General features: G+C 33.5%; 1 protein-coding gene across 3 annotated transcripts in view; it reads right to left on the reverse strand.

The window, feature by feature from the left end:
- The window catches only part of LOC120418428 (low-density lipoprotein receptor-related protein 12-like), a 180,344-nt gene that overhangs the window by 67,363 nt on the left and 90,330 nt on the right, over positions 1 to 22,651 (reverse strand). The gene's annotated exons all lie outside the window — the stretch shown is intronic.

A 22,651-nucleotide genomic window follows, 5' to 3' on the forward strand; every position in this document is an offset into this window, starting at 1 on the left:
CTCTTCCTCAACCGGGATCAGCGTGTTGTGTTCACTGTTTGGTGTTTGAGTTTCGCCAAAGATTTCCCTGGAAACTCGCTGTGAGGGTCGTCCACTTCAAACACTTGCGAGAATCTTTAGGCGTGGTCATGCGTACGGAATTTCTCCCGCACGGCTTTCGGCGAAACTTGGTGATAAGATTTTCTCGCGACAAGTGAGGTCACAAAGTGGTGGAAGAAACGTTTATGAATAAATAACGGGGGACTGATTTCAATTTTCCAAGGGTTGTGTGTACCCGTTTGAGCGTAGCAAAACAAAATTTAATCAAAGGGAAAGGGATCACGAACTTCTGGCAGGATCTCTTGAGGGTGCATTGAGAGAAGAAATTATTGGTAATGGTTACAAGTTTGTGGTCATATTTCCTATGTGCACAGAACCTTTTATTTGTATTGCATCACGCTCAAATTTTAAAGACTATGGTAATGTTTTGAGAGATTGATTTTTTTTCAGAAATTTTGAAGGTATAATCTATGTATCGATTGAAACAAACTGTGTGTGCTTGATTTATTTAATTTTTACTGAACTTTTGAATTTGATTTTCATTTTGTGAAGTTGATTGAAAAGTTACATATTTCCAACATTTACTATTTCATCCCTCATAATGTTCTGAAAAAAATCAATCTGAACCAAAACTTGACAATTCGCATTATGATTGACGGCCGAATGAGTTACTACTTCGTTATAATTTAGTTAAGAGGCAGTAGGGGAGTTTGGGGTAATATGGACAGTGGGGGTAATTTGGACACCCCTTTAAAAATCACGTTTTCTTCGGATATAAAGTGAAAACGGCAATTTAAGTGATAAGGCTAGTACTAGTAATGGCCTAGGAGTATGGACAAACCAAAAAAATTGGAATAGGTTAAGTAGTTTTGGTATAATATGTAAAAGTTTCCAAAGGCCGGTTGGCATTGCCTTAAATTCTAATATTTGAAGGTTAGGAAATAAGGTTTTGCAGGAGTTATATGGCAAAAAAGTGGACATTTTTTGTTTAAGGAGGATGCTTGGACGATGCCTGAGATATGTACGTATAAAAATTGTGCATTTTTATCCATTTTTATCATCAAAAATCGCAATTTATGATAGAATATGCTATGGGGGTAATTTGGACATGGCTTGTGGGGTAATTTGGACATACCTGAAAGTCTACCTGTCAGGCAACAAAAAAGTAACTTTCATGGTTGGATGAGTTTTTAAAGGGATTTAGATAAATTTAGAGGGATTTAATATGTCAAAACAATCAAAAATGAATGTGAGCAATGAGAACTTTCACAAAACCCTTATTTTTTAATTTAGATAAATTCATTCCAATATTCGAATTGATGAAAATCTGATTACTGTACATTTGGCGTTCAACAAGACTCTAATGTTGATTGCTTTTAATTAATTTCTTTGACATTTCTAATTTCTATGCTGGTTTACAATAATATTTAAATTTGAAGGGCTACAGAATGTAAAATTAAAAAAAATATATTTTCAGGCTAATAAATTTTATATAAATATTGATTTATATAAACATAAACGATACCTTAATTACTAAAAACAAGTATAGTGTGCCTGATCCAGAATCAATGTTTAAATCATTTCAGTATTAATGATTAAATTATGTATACTACACTGAACTATTTGTTATCTTCCTATTGAATTATAGTTCTATCACAAAATCATTATTTAAACCTTTGATGAAATATTGTGAGCAACACTTCAAAATATAAAGCAATTACAAAACCAGGTTGAAAGATAAAAAACATGCTCAAAAAATCAAATGTTAAACTTATTCTTCAACATGTGTCCAAATTACTCCACAAAAGGTGTTCATATTACCCCACAAGGTATGTCGATATTACCCCACAAAACATGTCCAAATTACCCCACAAGGCATGTCCAAATTACCCCATAGAGGTGTTCATATTACCCCCACGCAAAAATGTGGGGGTAATTTGGACACCTTTTAACTTTTGCGATAAAAATGGGTTTTTCATCAAAATTTATCGAAATGAATGACATTTTTCCATCAAATATGGTCTCTATTATCCTCTGGTGTCATCCACATTCCTTTATAATATCCATACAGCCCGTAACAGAGCAATTTCCTTAGGGTGTCCAAATTACCCCACACTCCCCTATTTGTAAATATTGCTCGGTTTGTTCTAGAGGTCGTATCGAGGTGCTCCGATTTGGATGAAACTTTCAGCGTTTGTTTGTCTATACATGAGATGAACTCATGCCAAATATGAGCCCTCTACGACAAAGGGAAGTGGGGTAAAACGGGCTTTGAAGTTTGAGGTCGAAAAAACATAAAAAATCTTAAAATTGCTCGCATTTCCGTAAAACTTCATCAATTCCAATTCTATAAGATGCATTCGAAAGTTCTTTTGAAGCACTTCAAAATTTGCCATAGACATCCAGGATTGGTTTGACTTTTTCTCATAGCTTTTGCAAATTACTGTTGAAAATTGATTTTTTTAAAACCTTAATATCTTTTTGCAACAGCCTCCAACACCCATACTCCCATAGGTCAAAAGATAGGTAATTTCATGGACTATAAGCCTACGGTATTAACTTTTTGGCCAATCACAGTTTTTCTCATAGTTTTTCGATTTTTCTATAACAAACATTTTACAACGTTAGTTTTTGCCTTGTAGGCCGTCATAGCGGCACTTTTTGGTCTCAATTTTGTCATATTCGGAATCCTCGGACATTTCTACGTAAGTTAGAAGCATTGGAGTTGTAAATTGTCGTAGAGGGCTCATATTTGGCATGAGTTCATCTCATGTATAGACAAACAAACGCTGAAAGTTTCATCCAAATCGGAGCTTCTCGATACGACCTGTTACACATTGGTGAAAAACTCGCTCTTAAAAACATTTCATACAAATGTCACTTTTTAAATGGAAAACTTATAACATAAAACGCGGGGACTTTGATAGGAATTTTATATATTTTTCAATATTTTTCAATTGGCTACACAGAAAAAAAAGTTGAATTTTGGAATGTTGAAAATATGGTAGGTTGAATATTACCTCTTTTTTTGAGTAATATTACATAAAAAATGTGTAAAATGTGAACCTGATGAATATTCATCAAAAACTGATGAAAATTCATCATTTTCTGGGGTAAAATTAATCTTTTTTTTTACACAAAATCTGTCACCATTTCCTGATGAATATTACCATTATTTTTTTTCTGTGTGCGATTTTCTTAAGATTTTTAATTTTAAACATTAAACAACATGTTGTCTTAATTACTGTTTAAAAAAAAACTTTTTAAATAATAATTTTAAAATATTAACTTCTTTTAAATTCCGGGAATTTATAAAAGACACATGAATTAAATGAGCAGTTTTTCATATCGGCCATCGATGATTTGTCATAAACTTTGTGGGAGCCTTCCCTATGATCATAGAAGCCATTATGCGTCATTGGTTCGTCCAAAGCTTTTTTTGGCATTCACATTTGACAACTGTCCATACAAAAATGGAATCCTAATATTCTAAATCTGAATTTGTACACTCTTTTTTTTTACACATTTCAACACAAGAAATAGGATTTGAAATCAAGAAGTAATTTACAGAAACTGTGTGGTAAATCCTCCTATAGCTTGATTTTTGCGAAAAATTAGCACTGTTTTGTTTTTTTTTTTTAATATTGTTGTTGCTCATTGTTACCCATGTTTCAAAATCTGTTTTCACAAATAAAACAAAATATTAAATGTTCTATGATATTTTGAAGATTGGACCTGTGGTTCCTGAAATACAGCAACAAAAATAAAAAGAAACAGGAAAAATGTATTTTTTCCAAAAAGCACTAAGTTTTCAATTCGTCAGCTGTGTGCTATCTTGTGACAACGACCATTTAGTACTATTCGAGAAAATCGATTTTTAAAGTTTGATGATAAATATTTTCAAAACTATGAATGGTAGAGCCAAACTTTTTGAAGCAATCGGTTCGTATACTATCGCTTAACAAACGCTCCAAGTTTCAACTAATTTGGTTACACCAGTTAAAAGATACAGTAAATTATGTAATCAAAAATCTTAAAAGCACGTGTCACAAGTGTGTTTCGAAAGTAAAATTGTACTACGTGTCACAAGTGTGCACAGAATTCCCATACAAACTAAAATAGACATAAATCAATAGTTTAACCGACTTAATCAGTATATTTTCAAAAACAAAAGATTGCATTGCTTTTAGAAAGTGTGTATCAACATAAATTTGTGAAAAACAAGACAAATTTTCCACATTTTCCAACAACATGTATGACGTGTCACAAGTGTGCACAATCATTTTGATCATAAATTGGTCTATGTCACAAGTGTGCATTGCGATATCCGGGAAACGGAAGCGAGTTTCCAAAATCGGGTTAAAGCATCGTGTAGTGTTTGTTAATTATAGCAAAACGTCATCATTAACTCATTTTCGACCAAAATGGTCTATGTCACAAGATAGCACACAGCTGACGAATTGCCAATCGTAACTTTTGATGATTCCGTTTATATTATTATCAATATTTTGAACTCAAGCCCTTTGCAGAAGCTAGTTTTGGATTTAAAATCGCGATAATTTTGTTTTTTGTTAAGATCAGAAAAAACAGGTTTTTTAATATTTTGACATTGAAAATCGGATCAAAAATGCTAAAACATTGGCATATGAATGTTAAGTACCATGAAATGGGGCGAATCGGGACACATGGGGAGAATTGGGACAGCTGTTTCAGCCTTGTTACTGCATAATATTTGAGTGTTTTTGATTGGTTTTTGATATAATAGACAAAGAACAACAAAAATAGTGCATCGTATTCCAAATTTCAAGATTTTAAGAGCTCTAAAAACTGCTGTCCATATACAGACTGTAGTCCCAATTCACCCTAGTTGACGGTACCATTTGAGTGATAATAAAAAAACCAATTAATAGTTCCAATTTCTTTTTTCAGTTTGTACCTTTATCTTTCACTACCAGAAGTCCATTCTTCAAGGTTTCTTAGACAAATGTATAGAAAATTTTCAGAATTTTTAGATTAATTTTTTGCAGAGATTAAACTTTAGTTGGATTTATTTGCTTTATAAAAGATTCCGAAATTTTTTGTTTTTACTCTAAAAAAATAGGTTATATTCAACCATTATTTTTTAACTCTTTTAAAATTGTTAAACTTTTTAAAATGTGAACTAAACAAACATAATTCAAATGACATACTTAAACATGTGTTTGTGGTTCACGATGGAGCCATTGATTACAAAATAAATCTCCTAAACTCTTGAACTCCTAAGCTTGAAAAGCTGTTTGAACTCTTTCAATCTGCCTTTAAAGATCGATATAAGTTTTAAGATTTCCAAAAAGTAAAAATTAAAATTAAAATCGGTTGAGTAATCTGCGTTTAAACTCAAATTGGAATGGCAGAGTACGGTGAAAAATAAAACATTTTTTTTAAGCCGGGAAGTTATTGTGTGATTTAAGTATTTTATTTAAAAAGGTATTTCACAAAAATATCAACAAAGAAAAATATATAATCAGGATAAAGGGACTTGGTCACAAGTTTTGCCTGTTCGAGTTGAAATTGAAGGTTTTTTTAAAGTTAATTTCGCAAAAATAAGAAAAATATATGCAAAACTGTCTTTGAGTGTCTTTATCAAGTTCTTTAAAACCTAATTCACGAAAATAGAGTACTCGACCTGAAAAATTCAAATGCAAAAAAAAACATAATAAATAAATATGTCAAAAACCTCAAAAAAAAAATGCAAAAAACAGCCTTTATATCTACTCACTGGTCATGTCCATCTCCTAAACCAACCTCGAAAAAAGGAAGTAACAAGGATCAAATTTTGCTACAACCATTTTCCATTTGCCCAAACACAACGTTAACGTTCTGCTTGACGAAATCCAACACCACATCTGACGCGCCGTCGTCATCATCATCCCGACTGATGTCCATCAACCTCCAAAACGCATTTCTAATGTTTCACCGAAATATGCTTTCCCTCCCTAGAGGAAAAAGTTAGTCCATCTCGTCACCCAACGCAAGAAGACGAAGAGTGCATAAAGTGCAAAACTTTGCAATATAAAATCACTTTGTCACGGCAGCAACAACCAACGACATCGGTATCGAATTAGATGTTGTTCCTGCGCTCCCTCGATGGGAATCGCTCCAAAACTTGTTCTTCATCAGGATCTCCCCAACCAAGTTGGGGTTCCCATGGTAATGACGTTCCCGGACTCAACCCCGGAAAAGTACAATTCGCAATAAAATTGAAGGTGGCAGCCGTTCATCCTTCTTCCTGTGGGGTGTTACGAATTTATCCCGGCGGAAGTTGGGTCCGGAATTTTCCGCACCAAATGACGACCTTCGGATCGACGCGACGGCGTCATTCCGCAAAGTCGCACAAGTGGCGAATTTGTAGCTACCACCAAGGAATGCAACTCTTTCGCGTGGGGGGATTTGATGGGAATTCTCGGGAGTTCTGTGGGGAGGGGGAAAACACAACACAAGAAACAATCAGTCGTCTGTCGTCAGTGTGCATTTCAAACTGGAATTAGTCTTGGAGATGCGGTGTGTCAAGAAGAAGAGAAAAAAATGTAAAGTTTCGAAAAGATGAATAGATGACAGTTTGAAAGTTGAGTTCTTCAAATTATTAATTCAACACATGAACCGTTCAACATTTGAACAGTTTAACATTTGAACAGTTCAACATTTGAACAGTTCAACATTTGAACAGTTCAACATTTGAACAGTTCAACATTTGAACAGTTCAACATTTGAACAGTTCAACATTTGAACAGTTCAACATTTGAACAGTTCAACACTTGAACAGTTCAGCACTTGAACAGTTCAACACTTGAACAGTTCAACACTTGAACAATTCAACACTTGAACAGTTCAACACTTGAACAGTTCAACACTTGAACAGTTCAACACTTGAACAGTTCAACACTTGAACAGTTCAACACTTGAACAGTTCAACAATTGAACAGTTCAACACTTGAACAGTTCAACACTTGAACAGTTCAGCACTTGAACAGTTCAGCACTTGAACAGTTCAACACTTGAACAGTTCAACACTTGAACAATTCAACACTTGAACAGTTCAACACTTGAACAGTTCAACACTTGAACAGTTCAACACTTGAACAGTTCAACACTTGAACAGTTCAACACTTGAACAGTTCAACACTTGAACAGTTCAACACTTGAACAGTTCAACACTTGAACAGTTTAACACTTGAACAGTTCAACACTTGAACAGTTCAACACTTAAACAGTTAAACATCTGTACAGTTCATCACGTCAACGATGTCCAAAGCAGTAATTAATGAATTTAAAAAAATATTTAAATTTTGTCCTCCTAATACCTCACCGCCCTTCTCGCAAGACTAACGACCGACTGTCGTCGGGGAGGGGCGCAAAATTTATGGTAAAGTTAAATTGAAATTTTCACTCACTGGGGTAAAAGTTTTGCGTGCGCGTTCGCAACATCCACACCCAGAATCTCGAAGCTCCCACAAAAGGAAAGTTACTTGAGGGACTTTCTGCGAAGATCCGCTCCTTCTCGAAGTGAGGGTTGAGAACGCAGCTGTAATTCGTGCCAAACCAAGTGCATCCGCTCATCATCGTGAACGGCATCAGCAACTTTATATCTGGTGGAACCAAATCGATTCAAGTTCGAGAATTGGTGACGGGTGCTGAGGCAGGGGACACGTGGATTTGTGTGCCGACACGTGGCGTGGCGGCAAGTTGGTAATCGAGAACCGGGAAGTTGTTTACTTGGAATCCGTCTTCTGCCGAGTTACATCACTTTGACCGACAATTGAAGCTGGGGAAGGGATAAAGTTTGTCCTTGGATGCTTTTTGTGATGAGTTGAGATGGAGAAGTTGTGTTTAAAATTGATGCTTTAATGAAGTTGATTCTTTTAAAAGATTGAGAAATTAATCTGACGTCAAAACCCGTGTAAATAACAACCATTTGATTACAATTTACTGTATGGTTTTAAAATTTTGTATTAGGTTCCTACTACCACTTGTTTATTTGTTGACTAAGTGCAAACTTTTTAAAAAGGTAGGAAATTTAAAATACTAAGGCATTCGTAAAAACAAAAACCACCATTAAATATTATTGGTACTACCCAAAAGTATTTGTGAAAGTATAATTTATGGTTGAACTGTGGTTTTTTAGTGGTTGATTTATGGTTTTGTATGCAACCATATCAACAACCACTTTAGTTCTGTCTGATAAACAGATTCAGCAACAGTTCGACAAACTTTCTTCCAAAAAGAACCAGGAAACAAATTTGTATGCAAACTTCCAGTCAACAGACGGCTTGATAGCAACGCCTCAATTTGGAGTAAGTGTTTCTGCAAACTTCTCGTTATGTGTCTTTTAGGATTGTTTCTGCTCCCTCTTACTTCAACTTCTTTTCCCACCCGTTGGGAAACCCAAATTTCAGAGGTTGGGAAGCAATAAAGGAAACTTAAAATTTAATTTAATTGTTTTCCTCACACTGTAGATATGAGCACTATAGGCGGAAGGTTTTTTCCACGAGCAAAACTTTAGAAACTGGGGAAAAAAGACTCGCTCAGAATTGAGCCAAACCAGCCAACGCTCGTTCATCCAATTAAACGCTATTACAGACCCATAAAGAGTCGCTTTATGTTTGCCGAAATATTTTTTTTCCTGCTGGAGGCTGCAGGCTTTTCCACGAACGAATCACGCGATCTGGTTCGCCTTGAAGCGGCCTCTGGGGAAATTTGGAAGGAAAGTTGATGTAAAGCAAGGTTTTTGAAAAGTTTCTCCGTTTTAAAATTTTCAATGTTACGATTAGATTTTGCGTAGCCCAATATTGTTCCAATTTGAAGCGAACAAGGAGTTGGAATCTTATTCAGCGAAACAAAATCCAAAAAACTACGATTTTGAGACAAGAAATATATTTAATTTTTTGATAATATGTTATCTTTCAAATTCAAGTTGAGTGCATTAAAGAAAATTTGATTTAACTACATGAAAACTTGTTTTTTTTTAATTTTGAGGTTTTAATTTTTTTTAAGATAATAATTAAAATTTGATCGCTTTGAACTGATTCATTTATATCTCATTAAAGTGGACAATAAAATATTATATGAAAGGTAATTTTTATTTCTTTTTATCTGTTTAAAAAAAGGGTTTTCAGAAGGCTTTCAGACTGGCAAATAATTATCATTTAGTTTGATTTTGTGCTTGCTGGTAGTTCGGTAAACTCCTTATTACTTGATAATTATTAACTCAAGTAATCAAAAGTAATTGGTGAGCCATTTCAGTAACTATTATGTAAAGAAGGTAATTTTAATAACGAGGAAAAACTAGTTATTCAAGTTAAACTAAATTTTGTTGAGTTAGTAAACAATCAGTATTCAATGTATTTTTCAAATATGTTTTCAATGTAAAAAGAGCAGCTCGCATTTTGGACTTAAAAATCAACTGATTGACCGATTGAAAAAAATAGTTTCATAATGTATTAAGCATTCCTTATGTATATTTCTAAAAGTTTAAAAAAATGCATTTTTTGGTTAGTTCATGAGGAATTCTATTTTGTTATTTGCCTGAAATGTTGTGGGGCTTTTCCAATGACCAAATTAGCAATTCTTCATCATCCGTACCTCAAACAAATTTTCTTATTTTTTAAATTTATTTTTCATCGCGAAAAATAATTGTCCTAACCCGTTTTCCTATTTTTTTTAAATGTGTTTTTGACATGAGACGATTACTATTGATAACTGTATTTTTTTTCTCATGAATTGATGGTTTTTGAAACATGCAGGATTTTGTAAAGAGTCGAAAAATATTTTTTTCAAGGAAATCGGACAAAAATTATTTTGTGTTGCTTTATAACATTGACATTGGACTAATGGATACCGAGATATCGTCTTTTAATAAAATAGAGATAATTGGATGACACTTACAAAAACTAATTTCAATCATTTTGTATCCATTGCATGGCTGAAAACTAGCAATTTATTGTCCGATTTGGCAATTACAACGAAAATTAAACATAATTTTCTCAGCCATTAGAGACAAAAGTTAGATATTTTTATAATGTTTGTTCAACGGAGTTTTTATTAATATTTTAAAAGCCTATATCATAAAGCTTTTTTTTGCTTTGTTATCATGCGATATCTGTAATAGGAGAGCAATAGGGTCCTAAAGCCATTAATCATTTTTTATGTACAACGGTAAAAACACGATTAAAAACCTTTTTTGATAACTTTTTTTCATTTTAATACAAAAAAAAAAAAAACAAAATGACAAGACATTTTTTTTTCGACGGCTCAACTATGGTCCCCGTGGAACGAGCTGTCAAGTAGGACCTTTTTTGTCAAGAAGGGCCGTGAAGTTAATTTTAAAAAAAATATTTAAAGATCCATTATAAATGCTTTGCGGTCGTACAAAGGGTCACTATACTCAAAAAAATAAGCTTTATCGTTGCGAACAATAATATCACAAATTTAATCTTAATTTTAGGACACAATTCTCTGAGATTTCGGTCATTCGATTTTTTAGTGCCTTTGGTATGCCCAAAAACGTTTTTTTGCATCATTAGTTTGTCCATATAATTTTCCATACAAATTTGGCAGCTATCCATACAAAAATGATATTTGAAAATTCAAAAATCTGTATCTTTTGAAGGAATTTTCTGATCGATTTGGAATGGGCAAATAATCTTTGACCGAGTTATGATTTTTTGAATCAATACTGATAAAAAAAAACTAAATACTGGTCGCAAAAATTTTTTGACTTAATTTTTTGATGTGAAATTGAATTTGCAATCAAACAGTACTCTAGAGAAATTTTGATAAAGGGCACCATTTTCAAGTCATAGCCATAGTTATGCATTTTTTTAAATAAGTGCCCATTTTTGCCCACTCTTGAAAAAAAATATCTTGAAAAGCTGAGCTAAAGCTATATTTTGCTATTTTGAACTTTGTTGATACGACCCTTAGTTGCTGAGATCATCAATATTTCGCCCTTTTAAAATGTTAGTCTAGATTAAAACAAATTGATACTATTTTTTCGAAAAGATCGGAAATTTCACGAATGTTTCATGTTTAACATTGAAAATCGGACCATTAGTTGCTGAGATATCGACTTTAGAAAATGGTGGGTTGTTTGGGTGAAACTTAGAAAACATAAATTTTCCTGTTTTTAAATCTTTGCATGGCAATTTCTCAGCAACTAAGGTTCATATCAACAAAGTTAAAAAAAAGCAAAATATAGAGAATTTTCTCGGCATTTCAACAATATTTTTTCAAGAGTGGGCAAAAATGGGCACTAATTAAAAAATTGAAAAACTGCGACTATTTTCAAAAAAGTTTCCAAAAAATGGCTATAACTTGAAAACGGTGCCCTTTATCAAAATTTCTCTAAAGTACTTTTTGATTGAAAATTGGATTTCACATCGAAAAATAAAGTTGAAAAATGTTTGCGACCAGTATTTCGATTTTTTGAAAAAATAGTTTTGATTCAAAAAATTATAACTGGGTCAAATATTTTTTGTCCGTTCTAGAAATTTCTGAAAAGTTGGCATTTGATGTCCCCTAAAACATATAAGAAAATAAAAAAAATAGGTTTTTTTTGCAAATCAAGTGACAAAAATTAAAATCAAAAATCACCAAAAAAAATTACTGTGTATTATTTTTTTCAGTGTGGTCCTTATCCATACCTACAACTTTGCCGAAGACACTTAATCGATAAAAAAATCCTTCAAAGGATACAGATTTTTGAATTTTCAAATATCATTTTTGTATAGCAGCTGCCAAATTTGTATGGAAAAGTATATAGACAAACTAATGATGCAAAATGGCGTATTTGGGCATACCGAAGGACCCAAATAAGTTTCAACCGGATTAAAAAATACAAAAATTTAAATTAAGAAAAAAAGACCGATTTCGTAGAGTTTTCAGAAAATCTTGTTACATTTTACAGCTTTTCAAATATTTTCATTTTTGTATGGAAATTGTATGGAAATCAATCAACGAGCATTATTTTTTTGGATTCTTCTGTAGAATGAGCGAAAACCAGGGAGGGCTTTGTATTTCTTGAACCATTTTCACCATAATCTGCAGATAAAAATCGTTCCATGTTGAGGGCACAAATATTAACTTCGCATGATCCCCCCGGATTTGTCTTGGACAGACCCTGTCCAATCCACGTCCCAAAAGAAGCGCGCAGAAATAAAACTTTCATTTTCGTTCCGTTTACAAAGTTGTCCCACCCCCGACGAATGTCGAGCCCCATCTGTCATCACCGTGTTTGCTCGCCCTATCGCTCTCTCTCTCGGTATGTGTGCATGTGTGTGTGTCCAAATAAATATTTTTCATCTTGTCATTGTGCTTGTGCGCCCGGAATCTCGTGCTGTCATCGGGCTTATTTGCAGTCAGGACACCGTGAATCCCTGGGAGCCGCCCTGCCTGCCACGCCGGAATGACGGTGGACGGTTCTCCGGGCGCGCCACGCCACGTGAGGTCGCCGGGATGTCACACGTATGCAAATGTCCCTTCGGAGCGTCGGTCTCGCTGGCCATGGCTGGCTGGTTTTGACAGGAATTTTTGGCCCGACTGTTGGGTTGGGATGCTCGGTTTTTGATGGTTTTGTCTACGGTAGAAGTTTTGTCGAAGACTGCAAAGCGATACGGCTTAATAATCATGCCAGATCAAGTCAAATTGAAGTGCTGTCTTCGACAAACTTGCTCAACAAACCATTCGGAATGTTTGTCTATTGTAAGATTGGCGACATCTAGCGGCCAAAATCTGAAACAATTCCTTTAATAAATATTTAAATTAAATCATGATAACCCCTAAATTCTCTTAAAATACAGAGTTGTCCCCAAAAATTCCTCAAAACTTGACTTCCCCGAATGTGACAACGCCACACCGTGAGCCAACACTCACAAGGACACGTGTGAAGCTGTAATGTTACACGCGGCGACGGAGAAATGGCATCCGTCCGTCCATCAGAAACCTGACTTTCCAGCCGTTTTGAGCTATAGGAAATTTATAACTGTCAAGTCGCGTGCTCGCCGGAAATCTTGCCACCTTCCCATTCTTTTCTTCCTTTCCTTCCGAGAAAGATGATGAAAACAAGTTAAGAAGAAGCAGAAAAAAAAGATAAATAAACTCTCAAAAAGCTAAACACGTCAAAGGGAAATACGATCCCCCTTGGGCTGTGACGTGACGTGATGGAAGCACAAGACTTTTTACGACCAAGTCAAGAACGAGAAAAGTTTGCTGAATGACAGTGAGCTTTTTGTTAACAAGGTAAATAAATTGTTTTTCTGACGGCTGCCTAATATGCTTTTTTTGGAGGGTGGTGTCTCTCAATATCAATGACGAGCGCGCGTTTGTGGTTTGTAGAAGAAAATGTTTAGGGAAATTTTGTTTCGTAGGGGAAAGGGACCTATTTTTCAAGTCTAGTATTGACATTAATTTTTTTAATGTTAATTCTATACTGCCCAATTTATTTATCGATTATTTTTTTCGTGTTCAGAAGGGCATTGGTTTAAGATTCCAAAACTGAATCAACATCAGCTGATTAAAATTATTCTCAATATGATGCTGATACATTCCCCAATTAGCTCTGTGATAACTGTATACAGAACTATTGATTCTGGTAACTGCTTCATGAGAAAGTGAAAAAGTTACTGAGCAATTTTTTCAGGTTTCGGTGATTCGATTTGTTTTTGTATTTTTTAATCCGACTAAAACTTTTTTAGTGCCTTTGGTATGCCCAAAAACCCTTTTGCATCATTAGTTTGTCCATAGAATTTTCCATACAAATTTGGCAGCTGTCCATACAAAAATGATGTGTGAAAATTCAAAAATCTGTATCTTTTGAAGGAATTTTCTGATCGATTTGGTGTCTTTGGCAAAGTTGTAGGACTACACTGAAAAAAATGATACAAGGTAAAAAAAAATTGGTGACATTTAGGGTCACTAAAACTTAAATTGCAAAATAACACTATTTTTATTTTTTGATATGCGAATTTGATGAATTTTTGAATCGATACTGATTTTTTTCAAAAAATCGAAATATTGGTCGCAAAAAATTTTCAACTTCGTAATATTGAATGTTTTACCATTAGACGTTAGAAAATGGTGGGTTGTTTGGGTGAGACTTAGAAAACATAAATTTTCCTGATTTTAAACCTTTGCATGTCAATATCTCAGCAATTAAGGGTCAAAATATAGAAAATTTATCAGCTTTTCAAAATATTTTTTTCAAAAGTAGGCAAACATGTGCACTAATTTAAAAAAAATAAAAACTTCGACTATTTTCAAAAAAGTTACCTAAAAATGGTTTTAACTTGAAAACGGAGCACTTTATCAAAATTTCACTGAAGTTTATTTTGATTGAAAATTTGATTTTAAATCAAAAAATGAAGTTATAAAATTTTTGTGACCTATATATCGATTTTTTTAAATCAGTATTGATTCAAACATTCATAACTCGGTCAAAGATTTTTTGCACAACCTGTTAATTTCTGAAAAGTTGGCACATCAAGTCCACTAAAACATATAAAAAAATAAAAACAGTGTTTTTTGCATATCAAGTTTTAGTGACAAAAACTTAAATTAAAAATCAGCACATTTGTTTTTACCGTGTATTATTTTTATTCAATGTACTACTTATCTATACCTAAAACTTTGCTAAAGTCACCAAATCAATCAAAAAATTCCTTCAAAAGAAACAGATTTTTGAATTTTCATACATCATTTTTGTATGGACAGCTGTTAAATTTGTATGGAAAATTATATGGACAAACTAATGATGAGCAATTCCAGCTCAAATCAGGAATTTTTCTGGTACTTTTGTACCCGACCCTCTCCGATTTCAATGAAACTTTTTAGACATGTTATCCTAGGCCTATATAAGCCATTTTTGTGTAAATGGAGCCAATAGTACTCGAAAATAACATTTGAGAAGGGCGTAAGGTATTCAAATATTTTTGTATTTTGCAATTTAAAAAATACTGTATCTCGAAGCCATTGCGTCGTATCAAAAAGTGGTCAAAGACAAACTTGTAGGAAATTGGACGGGCTTTCTGAAAAAAATACACTGAAACAAAAATACACGCCACTTCTATGAGATTTTTTGATTTTTAAGTCTAAAACATAAATTTAAAGGTGTTGTCACGATTTTTTTTCGTTCAGAATTTTTGAGGAAATAGCCTAAGATGTTACCAAAAGACTGATGAAAAATGCAGGATGGTATGTCTCTCCTAAAAAAATACAAAAATCATTTACAAAAACTGTTTTTTTGAAAAGTGGTCTAAACGTCAAAATTTTCCAAAACCCATAGTGGGAATCGATTCTCCAGACAATTTTACATAAAAGACTCGATATTGACTATAGTCCTAAGTCCAACCCTTGTGAAGATACAGCGGTTTTAAAAATAAAAATGATGAAAAAATCGTTTTTTTGGTAGTTTTTGGCAATTTCTATATGACAGACTTGATTTTTCAGTCTCGAAAATATTTTACCGGAAAGCTCGTCCAATTTCCCATAAGTTTGCTTTTGACAGCTTTTTGATTTGACTCGTTTTGATATTTACGTAAGCTACTATCCAGGTGTCTACCACACTGAAAAAAATATTCCCTTTTCAGTTATTAATAATGTAATTAAGCTTATATCTGTAAGCCCTTACATCCAATTGAAATGCTGTCAAAGGCAAACTTATGGGAAATTGGACGAGCTTTCCGGTAAAAATATTAACGAGACTGAAAAACCAAGTCTGTCATATAGAAATTGCCAAAAACTACCAAAAACACGATTTTTTCATCATTTTTATTTTTAAAACCGCTGTATCTTCACAAGGGTTGGACTTAGGACAATAGTCAATATGGAGACTTTTATGTAAAATTGTCTGGAGAATCGATTCCCACTATGGGTTTTTGAAAATTTTGACGTTTAGACCACTTTTCAAAAAAACAGTTTTAGTAAATGATTTTTGTATTTTTTTAGGAGAGACATACCATCCTGCATTTTTCATCAGTCTTTTGGTAACATCTTAGGCTATTTCCTCAAAAATTCTGAACGAAAAAAAATCGTGACAACACCTTTAAATTTATGTTTAAGACTTAAAAATCAAAAAATCTCATAGAAGTGGCGTGTATTTTTGTTTCAGTGTATTTTTTTCAGAAAGCCCGTCCAATTTCCTACAAGTTTGTCTTTGACCACTTTTTGATACGACGCAATGGCTTCGAGATACAGTAATTTTTAAATTGCAAAATACAAAAATATTTAAATACCTTACGCCCTTCTCAAATGTAATTTTCGAGTACTATTGGCTCCATATACACAAAAATGGCTTATATAGGCCTAGGATAACATGTCTAAAAAGTTTCATTGAAATCGGAGAGGGTCGGGTACAAAAGTACCAGAAAAATTCCTGATTTGAGCTGGAATTGCTCTGATGCAAAATGGCTTCTTTGGGCATACCGAAGGCACCAAAAAAATTTTCAGCTGGATTAAAAAATAAGAAAGTTAAAATTTAAAAAAATACCGATTTCGTAGAGAACTACTCTACTGGAAGGTGATCAGAATCATAATCAGCATGAGTTACTAAAGAACCACAAAACTGACTTTGATTTGTCAAAACCAAATCAATCGTTCTTACAGAAGAAAAGCAAGTTGGCCCATTCGGGTATAAACCGCATCAAGATCAGAAGTGCAGTCTCTAAACAGAATTCTACCATTGGAATTCAGTAAGATTGGTGTTTGGCATTAAAATTAAAATCTCCGATGATCAACCACCACCGGTCGCGGTAGTTTGATTCGGAGTTGATAAAGCTGAATTCGTAGTCGAGATTTTCAAAAAAATTGGAATTCAGCTTAATTGGTTTGTTTTCGGCTTATAAAATTGCTAAAAAGGAGATAATCTGAACCAGGTCTATGAACTGAAATGGTTACCTTCTACCTACAGATAGCGCAACGAGCCCCAAAGCATTCCGGAGAAGAGAGCAACAACCGCTTCGATAATGTACGTTTCCATTTTTAATGTGCTCGGAATGGAATTAGCCAGAATTGTATTATTGCAGATAATTGACCTTGCGGATTGGGACCCGACCATATCGACTCGGGACCACGGACTTGCTCCGGCCACACTCAGCTTTCCTTTTCCGTGAACCTTTTCTTCCTCTCATTGTTGTTATTTGTGATTGTATTTGAGCGTGACTCTCACACCAACATGCTGTCCGGGTCCATTCGAGGCACGTATCGATCGGCTGGCGTCAGGATTTATTAATGCGTTCGATCTTCTTGGACTTGGCCACGGACATGGTCATGGTCCGGGTGGAATTGTGTCGGAACTGCCAAGATAACGCACGTAAGTCGAATAACATTAAGGGGGAAGAGACTGGCATTCCCAGGCCCGGCACAATGCAATGAATGCTGATGGGGTCTCCTCCGAGCTGGACTTGGACTTGACCGCAGTAGAACGGAAATGACCTCACCGATAATTGGAATGTGCTTTATTGGAATCAACTTCTAACGATTCTATAAATAGGAAGTGACAATGGTTAGTCAGTGGCACAGACCAAGAACAAATTCTGCTTCAATTTATCTCACATAGAAAATTTAAGAAAATCTCTTCCAACGAAAGAATTTTATTAATTTTGCAATAATCCCTTTTTATCTAACTCCCTCTTATCAAGAACTAATTGAGAAACTTTTATTTCACCAGAAATATCCATTACCAGCCCCCTTCACAACCCAGCCCACATTCCATTTGGCAACAATTCCCATCAATTCCTACCGTTTTTTCCCCAAAACCAGCTAGGACTTTAAATTAATCGACAATCGAGACCCAAATTAATGATGCCCTGGTGCTATTTGGCAAAGTGGTTGGCTTGGCCCTTTCAGTCATCAAAAATTCAATTACGACCATTTCGAAGTTCTTCGACGCGCGTGCACAATAGGGTCATTCCGGGATGATTTCCGCAGACCGGTCCGGAATTAATTAAAATACCTTCGGTTGGCAAAATTTCGGCCCAAATAGCTCATTTCGATTAATTTTTCATACACGTGGCTGAGGGTTAGCGCGGAGGAGGGAAAAGATTCATCCGCGCGTTCTTTTCTAACGGAAATCGTGCGAACCTTTTGTAAGGAGAAAAAAGTATTCTATTTTGGTGGTTTTGAGCAGCAGCAGATTTGGGTTGAGGGATTAATTAACCCTTGCTCAAGCAGTGGCTCGAAAAGAGTGCTAATGAACAGATAAAATTAGATTAACCCAGGATTCAGGTCAGAAAGTTTTAAGGAATAAAAAACATATTGTACTTTATTTAACTCGATGCTTCGGGTTCTTTGGGGCCAGGGCCGTAGCCAGGATTTTTGTTCGGGGGGGGCTTGGGTGCAAAAATTCAAGGAGTATAAAAATCAGCAAATCATTTATACCATCACTTGGTTTGTGGTATAATTATTGAGATGAATTGTAAAATTGTAATGTAATGTATGCAAAAAAGTTTTCGAAGATTTTCATATTAAGTTTTCAATGTCTTTATTGAAGAAACTCCTTCGTCATTTTTTTTCTCTTTATTTTAACAGCTAGTTTGTATTAAAGGAGTAGAGAAAGTATTTTTTTTTTACATTTTCATGAATTGTTTAATTTCGTGATAAACGTCGCTAAATTTAAAATATACTTAACTTGAATCAAATTTTTGAAAGCAACAATTTTTTTAAAAGAAATATCGATTTATCTAACTATAAGTATTATGTTTTCTGTATTTTATACTGAGAGAAATTTTAAACCGTCTGGATTTACATTTTCAGCTGTGTGATAATTGTGATGGTTTATCTAACATTTTTTATTTTTTCTAGTACAACATAAAACTCATAACTGGAATATTTGTTTTTCTTAAAATTTTATAAACAAACTTAAACAATGTTTTATTTTAATTGTTCCAAGCTATTGAAGCCATTTCATATTTTGCGAAGCTCCTGGTGCTCTCAAAAATAAATAATTTTAATGAAATACAAAAAAAATATAATCGATGAAATTTCAGCTTCTGAAGTGTCTCCATGGTAATTGGACGACCCTATAGGCCTATAATAAATATCTGTTAATAAATAGATTTGAAAAAAAAATCAGTGCCTGTGTTTAATTTTGATGTGTTAAAAAATTTAGATAAAATGTATTAAATTAATTTTTAACGCCAAAATATTCACTGGAAGAGTTGTTAATAATGCATATGTAACCATTTTTAAATGCATATGTAACCGTTAAAATTTTCCTCGATTGCATCAAACATTAAAACGATTCATGTTTAACTTTAATATTCCGACTAAACGCCATTTTCAAATTCATTACTCATTGTATTCTGAAAATTGGTCCAGCATTTGAGCAAAAATAAATTTTTAAAACATGACAAAAAAATTAATCAGATCTTAATTCTAAAGATAATTTTTTAATAAAATTTCAATCTATCGTTGCAGTGCTGCTTATCCTCGAAATTTATAAAAAAAAATAAATTAAAAATAATATTTTCTGATCGAATAAACGGTTAAATTTAAACCAAAAAGTATCAAAAAGACATTATTAAAGATATCCAGAGTCAAAATATTTAAAAGTCTATGAATTCATAGAAATCATACATTTTTATCGATAAAAAAATAAAACCACAGTAAGCTTTAAAGTGCATATTTCGTTAAAACACAACAATTAACATTATCCAATTTATTGAAAATAGTGTACAAACTGTTTAACAAGTATTTCAATGAAAATGATATAACAGCAACATCAAACAAAACTTTTATTGTTCTTATCGTGTAAAGACTCAGAACCATTGGAGATTGATCTATTAGTTCCTGAGACACATCTTCTTGAAATAAAATAAAATGTACGATAAAAATTGTAAATGCGAACACGATTAACAAATTCAAAAAAAATCAAATTATTCGCTCTACAGCATTGCCTTGGCGTTCTCGATTGCGAGATTCCTACTCGAAACTAGGTGTTCGAAGGCTTGATTGTTGAGGCAATTGCAAACCTCTTTTTACACCTTAGCTTCCATCCACCCCGGGATTCGAACTGACGACCTTTGGATTGTTAGTCCAACTGCCTACCAGCGACTCCACCGAGGCAGGACCCAGGGAGACGATTCCTACACCTGGATTGAGCTAACGAACTAACCTTTTTTAGGTTAGTCCGGGACCAACATTTACTTCCCTTCCGACGGAAGGCGTGATCAGACAAATCTCGTCTCGAAAAATGCCAGCGGGACCGTCTGGGATCGAACCCAGGCCGACTGGGTGAGAGGCAATCACGCTTACCCCTACACCACGGTCCCGGCTGATTAACAAATTAAAATCTTCAATTCACTTATTTATTTATTTTGAAATAACTGTCAAAACTATATTATTTTTGAAATAAGTTTTGATAACCAATATGATTTTACAAGATAAAGGGAAAAAATAATGTAAATTGGCTGTGGTGGTTCTAGAAAAGACTCTCTGAATATTTCTAAGCAAAACAAAGAAACACACAAATTAAATCCTTTTTTTCTATTTCTGGGATCTAATCATGTTTAATAATTTAGGATTGTAACCATTTATTAAAATCGATGTTTGTTCAAGCAATATCTTGACTCTGGGAACAAAATCCTGCACATTTTATGGCTTAGAAATTTTATATTTACGAAACCTTGCTAAATTAAAAATAAAGAAAACTTTATGTAAGAATTCATAAATCGATTAGTTTTATCCTGTAAATCTAATCTTAGTCTGCACTAGAATTCAATTTTTTTAGTTGTAATTATTTTATATTTTTTTAATGTTTTTTTTTCGAATTTCTGATTTTTTTGAAATTATCATGTGTAATTATTATCTTAAATTTTTGTTTTAAAAGTAAAGAATACTTTATGTAAGAATTCTTAAATCAATTACATTTTTCCTGTAAATCAAATCTTAGTCTGAATTTTGCTACAAGAACTATATTTTACATTCAAACGAAAATTTTAAAAAATGTCCTGTAGTACGGAGACTCTTAAATCTCCATACAAAAAAATCTCAAGAAACGGTCAAGAAAAGGTTTACGAAAAGACTTCTCTTAAGCGGTATGCAGCTGAAAAGGAACAGAGACAAAAAGCGTCGTTTGATATTTCTTCGGGTGCAATATGTGTTGATGAGATCTTAATTTGTTTTTTTGGATGCGACTGAAAATAACGTTTGAAAATAATGTATTCGCTTAAATAATATTGAAGAATTGCCTCATGAAGCTGACTATCAAAACGCTGAATCTTAAAATGCTGAAATAAGGGAAATTTTCTGGTAAAAATAAATAAATTTAGGAATACTAGAATTCAAACATAAAAATATTGAAAGCATCGAAAAATTAAGATTGAAAAAACATAATTTATTGGATTTTGAATAACTTAATTTTAAAATGATATTTTTTTTAGTTTAGGATTTCTTAAGTATAAATTATTTTATTAATTTTTCAGTTTTAGATTTTTTAATTTTTGGAATTTCAGATTTTTTGATATTATTCTGTTGAATTGTTATCTTAAATTTTTTATGTTTTTATTATTTTTATTTTTGATTTCTGGCATTTCTTTGTCTTATACCAAAAAATTTGAAATCAAAAATTATGAAAATTTACAAATTTGAAAGTGTAAAATTTTTAAATCTTTAATTAGCGTTGCGAATATTATTCTGAAGTTTATGTCACTAAACTCTGACCAAAGTCGAGAGGGTTAAAAATCAAAACTACAAGCTATGGTTTTATTATTTTAAAAGTGTTTCAAAACACATTTTAAATCAGTACAGTTGTTTTGCATCATTAGTTTTCAAAATATCTAGCTGTTTTCGTGAAAAAAAACTTTCCGCGGTTCCGCGACATGTTACAAAAATTCTAAATATTTTTAAACGAGCCCAAACATGTCGTATATGATTATCAAAGCAGGAAAAACATTTCAAATTTGTTTTCCGAACCGACCTGGTCGCTGGTCCTAAAAAGACTTAATCGAAATAAGTTATTTCCATTAAAATTGTGAAGCTATTTTTTTTATATTGTATTTGCTCTCTGTTTTTTGGTCTATTTTGAAAAGGTGGCAACATAAGCTTTGGAAAATATTTACAATTGATATTCAGAAATAAGAAATTATAAAAAAAAATAATAAAGAAATTTTAAAATTTTCAAAATGCAAATTCTAATCTGTAAAATCCAAAAAATAGAAATTAAATAGTTTAAAAATGAATTATTGATCAGAAATTCAAAAAAAATCAAACCATCCACATTAACGACCCCCGGGTCTTTTGTGGTCTCTATTGCAAGTTTCTGCTCGAACCTAGGAGTCCGAAGGCTTGAATGGGGAGAGCACCCAAACCTCTTTTTACTCCAAGGAACCTTCCACCCCAGTGTTTGGACTGACGACCTTTAGATTGCGAGTCCAACCGCCGCCAGCGATTCCACCGGAGTGGGCTTGGTTTGGTGTGTTGTTTGTACTTATGGCATGGAGACGACTCCTACACCTGGAATGACTTAACGGCCTAACAACCAAGGCCGGGACCGACATTTTACTTCCTCATCCGATGGAAGGTTGCAGCAGATGGGAATCGAACCCAGAATCATCCGCTTACAAAGCGGACAGCGTAACCATTCGGC

Source organism: Culex pipiens, chromosome 2, assembly GCF_016801865.2.
Source record: "Culex pipiens pallens isolate TS chromosome 2, TS_CPP_V2, whole genome shotgun sequence".
In the NCBI taxonomy this organism is placed as follows: Eukaryota; Metazoa; Arthropoda; class Insecta; order Diptera; family Culicidae; genus Culex; species Culex pipiens.